General features: G+C 36.4%; 1 pseudogene; it reads left to right on the forward strand.

The window, feature by feature from the left end:
• The first annotated feature begins 5,067 nt into the window (after nucleotides 1–5,067).
• LOC111733158 lies at nucleotides 5,068–5,186 on the forward strand (annotated as a pseudogene).

Genomic DNA, 5,186 nt, shown 5'->3' on the forward strand with positions numbered 1-5,186 from the left:
GCAGTGCTTGCAGCAATAGATAAACCAAGAATAGGAAGCATTCTGAGTATTGAGAAATTTGGATCCTTAGGTAACCGGGAAGAAGAAGGTGCTAGAAGATATTGGTGATAATAGAGTCTTCAGGTTTAATTCCTTCAGTAATGGGGAGCCAGTGAAGGTTTTAAAGCAGGACAAAATGGGATTGTACTTATATTCCAGAAAGATTTGATGGGATTTGAGGGTAGAAAAGGCTGGTTAAGATTTTCCTCTCTTCCAGATGAGAGCTGATGAGGAGGACCTTCTCTGGAGGTGGTAGAAGACAGGGAGGAAAAGGAACAGAGTCAAACCCTATTTAGGAGGCTGTGAACTGGGAAATAAGTGATGTGATAGAGGGAGAAAGTGAGAGGGAGTGGAAGCTATCAAGGAAGACTGCAAGGTTTCTGGTTTGTGTGACATAAAATGGATGTGTCGTTTACTGAGATGTAGAAGACTGGAGGGGAAGCAGGTCTCAAAAGGAGGAGGGGCAGACAATAAATTCATGCTGGTGTATCTTGAAATACACTCGTTGGGGAAAAAAAAAAAAATTCACAGACATGGCCTCTCTTCCTCTTCAGCTTGATAGGGAGAAAGCAGTTAGCCTCTGCTTTTCCTTGCTTCCATGGTGAGAATATGATTCATTTTGTTCTCACCAGGGTTATCGGAACAATTTAATTGTTTTAGAGCCTTTCATCTTTTGATTTAGATAAAGACTATTTGGATTCCTAAATCAGTCTCACACATTTTTGTACTATAGACTGTGCATTTTCACAGTCTATAGTTGTCGAAACCGAGCTGATTTTTTACTGTTCTCTATTAAAACAGCCTACAAGGAGAGAAGAATTTGAAATGTTTTAAAAATTCGAAATTCAGTTTCTGGTTAATGATGTCTGCCGAATGGGCCTAACAATATTTACAGAGAAGCAACTCTAAAGAATGAGACTTGTATTACTGGCCCTTAGATATTCGGGAAATAGGGCTTCTAATATGATCCAATAGCCATAATCTAAATTAAATATCGGCCTTTCTGATGTGTGTTTCTTAATGCGATGTGTCTTTTCTTCGTAAGCACTTCACTAGCTCACTATGTGGTGAGATTTTACCAAGATTTTCCCTCTCTTTCTTCCTAAAGGCTTTATATATAACTATTTTTATTGAAATCATGAAATTATTTTAAGTGATAGACTTTTACTAAGTAATACAAGGACACAGTCTTTAATTTCCTACCTGTGAGACATTGATTTAAATTTGCATTGTGATATATTTAATTGAGAAGGTGGGGAGAAAAAGTCCTTGGGTAAAAGACAGGGAGTTAAGGAAGATAATCAGAGTAAGAATGAAACTGTGACCTCCCCAATATAAGCTGTATTCTATCTCACTATTTCCAGTATCTCTCAGTCTAGGTCCCCAGACTTAGTGTGTGTGTATTTGTATAGGAAGAGTTTAGGAAAAATAAGGCAGCTGCAAAGTTAGCGGGAAAAGGTCAAGACTAAGAGTCTGAAAATCCTGTTTCTGAAACTGTAGAAATGGCTACAGCTTGAATGCTTGCTCTTTGATGATTCTCTAAATGGAGAGACAGTGAACAAGTTAAACCCAAGAAAACTACTATAAATGATGAGGATGATAATAAATATCAGCTGGGTAAAATTCAAGTCTGTGGGCATGTTTTGTAATATTTATCTCTTTTGAGAAATCTAAATGCACAAAGAATAGGGTGGCGCTCTTGGTATTAAATTCTAAAAATAGTTTATATAATTGGATTTTAAAAATAATCTTTATTACAGACCTTGATTCCTTACCAAAGAATGAAAAAATGAAAGAAAGAAGGAAGGGAGGGAGGAAAGAAAAAAAGAAAGTAAAAAAAAAGGAAGAAAAAGAGGAAAGAAAAGAAAAATTTTATAAAGAAAATGTTTTATTCCTTCAAGATCAAAGAGCCTGCAAGCGACTCATTAAATAGGTGATAGTACATAATAATTGAATTAAAATTATTGATTTATATTCAGTAGGCCTTTAGTGAGGCTATCCCCCATATTCATTTCTATCTTGTCTCTACTAAGCTGTTGTCACTGAAATAAGTGTGAAATAAGCAAATACACGCACATTTACTATAGCGAACAGGCTGTCCAGAATCTAATTAGACAAAACTCTGCCCATCTGCTCTGCATTATCATGGGGCCTGCTCAAATGGATGCTGTTTTATTACTAAAAGGCAGAGAGATGCAAATTGAATTGAACTGGACTTCCTCTCAGACAGAGACCAGGGCATGAAGTCAAACCCTTGCTGTGAACTAACAAAGCACCACTGGGAAAAAGTGGGATGAGAGGAGATTTCTTTTTCTAAGGCCACATGTCTAGTACTTAGTAGAGGCCATAAGGGAGTGTTCATCCCATTGTTAGGTACAAGGCAACATGAGTTGCCACAATATAAACCTTGTTCACTATGCAAATTGTTGATTTTGTACTTAGTCCCTTGTGACAGATGCCCTTTTATTAGCTGTATGTCACGGCATGTTGAATTGCATTTAACATGAGCAAGACAAAAACTAGCAGCCCCACTGTGAGAGTTTATTTTAAAAAGTTAGTAATTTGCATTGAATACTCAGTTATATAGAAAGATTAATTAAAATACTTTGATAAAACTATTGCTCAACATAATCCCTGGTATGCAACAATTTGCAAAACCCCTTTTATGTGATGTTCTTGCCCAGGCAGTTTTAATTTTAAAGTAGTTTTGACAATATCTCTAGTAATAGGGGTAATTAATCACTGATATTCTCAAAAAAGGTTGAAAAAATCCCTTGGCTTTAAAAAGTTGTAGATTTAGAGTAGCTAAAAAGCTAATACATTGTATTAAAAGTTCTACATTTTGATCTTAGAAATAGGCTTTGAAATGACATTTTTCTCCATATGATGAATTTGTGCCATTTCCTTCAGTAAAAGCTATTTTCCAGCACAAATGGATGCATTTTATCCTGGATTCCATTCATGCTTATTTTTTAAAATGTTTATCTCTTTGTAGAAATGCACTCTAATAAGGATCCAGTCTTCCAAGCTTCAATAGGAGCCAAAGAATTAGGTTTTATGTTAAATTTAAAGGTTTTTTCCCGTAAGTATTTTTCCTGATAAAAGGTTACACTATATCAAAAAAGAACTACATACAACTGGTAAAATTTTAAAAACTGGAGACCTATAGTGACAGATTCAATGTTTCTTCTTGTACTTTGAGTGACAGGTAAGACTGAAGTAGGGGGAAAAAATTCTATGCCCCCGCCCTTCCCTGTCTTTACTCTGTTCTCCACTCAAAGGATTCATTCCCAGACCTTCTCAGCAGTATAACCTATTCCTAAGCAACAGGGAAGAATCCGATAAACGAGTCTATTCTGCAAGAGTAATTAATGAATTTAAAGTGTTGTTTCTGTCACACTTCTGCTAAAAGACTAAAATTTCACTTTCTATAAACTGGAGTCATTTTTCCAAATCGGAAGAAGACACCTTTTAGTGGTGGGGCGGCAGACGATGTGTCTCATGACACAGTCCAAAATTCATGATAGACCTCAATGATTGATCATAAAAGCCCTGACGACCTAGCACACACTGTTTCCATTGCTATTGCTGCCTTCTGATAAGATGAAGACTTTGCTATCCTTGCTCTGGTATCTGAAAGACCAACCACAAATCTCAGATGGAAGTGGTTGTTCGAATTCCAGAAGGAGTAAATTTACTGGGTTGGCCTGAAAGTCCTAGAGAGGAACTTCAGTGGATGTCGCAGTAGCTTTCCTGTTTAGTTAGACTGAATAAAGCACACACCAAATAGTGTTCTGAGCCAACAATCCCTTTTGCTTATACAGCTTCCTTAGATGCACTGTTATTTTGTGAATCTTTATATTGTGTTACCTATGACCTGAACACAGGGGTCACGATTACCTTTCAGATATCCCATTTGGCTGCTCCTTTCCATTTATACAAGGATGGTCAGTGTAGACTCCACGCCTTTAACTGTCCCTTCGATTGCTACTCTCACTATTCTCTTTTCTGTGTCATCACAGATACACACTGTTCTTGTTTCTTCTAATATCCTTTTTTTTTTATGCCATAGTTTGTTGTTTTTTGCCTTTGTTTGTTGAGTATATAAACCTATATCCAGTTACCTTCCTTATATATGTCTCTGCCTACTCATTTGACCAGATTTGTCTGTATACAACCTGCTGTGTTTCTAAAAGTTTTCACTGCTAACTTTGTGTCCAGAAGACAGTCTACTTTCTGAGTCTTTCTTGTTGACCTGTCTATTGTTGATCACAAGTCATTCTAACAACCTATTATGCATTTAACTTTGGCATGAGAAAAAGCTGTGCTTGAGGTAAACCCTAAAAGTGAAGCTTTATTTGTAGAAGTGTAAGGTATAAAATGATGCTGTGGATAAGCATATCAGAGGAAATAACACCTCCACATTGTCTTTGACATTGAAGCATATAAGTAGCAGCCAATGCTCTTGGGATCAGCCCTTGGCACAAGAAGAGACAGTAGTGATTAATTTTTAGATACTAATACCAAACAACTTAACTTGATCCAGCGAGAGACAATGCCAAATTCTATACCTTTATACCAAAAGAATATGGAGATAAAATCATTAACAACAAATGGGTAAGAAAGCAGTTTTGATTCATAAAACATTTTAATTACCCAAATTTTAATTTTTATTTCTGGCATATATTCGATTAATTTATAGATAATCCCTTAAATTTGTTTAAATTATAAAATAAGATGTGATTAGACTTTTGAATACTTTGTTAACAGATATATTGCTTCAGACCTGAGGATATTTGAACAAGAATTACAATAGGAGGAGAGAGAGAAAAAGTTGCTCAAGGTAGATGATGGAGAGGGAGACAGAAATCCAGAGACAGGCAAAATTCATTCCATCTTTTGTGAAAGAATCTATCTAAGACAAAAGTCCCAAACTCAAGTATCTCAGGTAACCAGTCCTGTGAGATAAATGAGTATAATCATTTTGGGTGTTGGCAAATAGTGGGAACCGTTCGAAACTATAGTCTAGTCTACAGCCATGACACACTGAACAAGCCTGATCCTGTCTGATCTTGGAAACTAAGCAGGGTCAGGCCTGGTTAGTACTTGGATGCGAGACCACCTAGGAAGACCAGGTGCTGTAGGCA

The sequence above is a fragment of the Pteropus vampyrus genome, unplaced genomic scaffold (assembly GCF_000151845.1).
Source record: "Pteropus vampyrus isolate Shadow unplaced genomic scaffold, Pvam_2.0 Scaffold531, whole genome shotgun sequence".
Taxonomy (NCBI): Eukaryota; Metazoa; Chordata; class Mammalia; order Chiroptera; family Pteropodidae; genus Pteropus; species Pteropus vampyrus.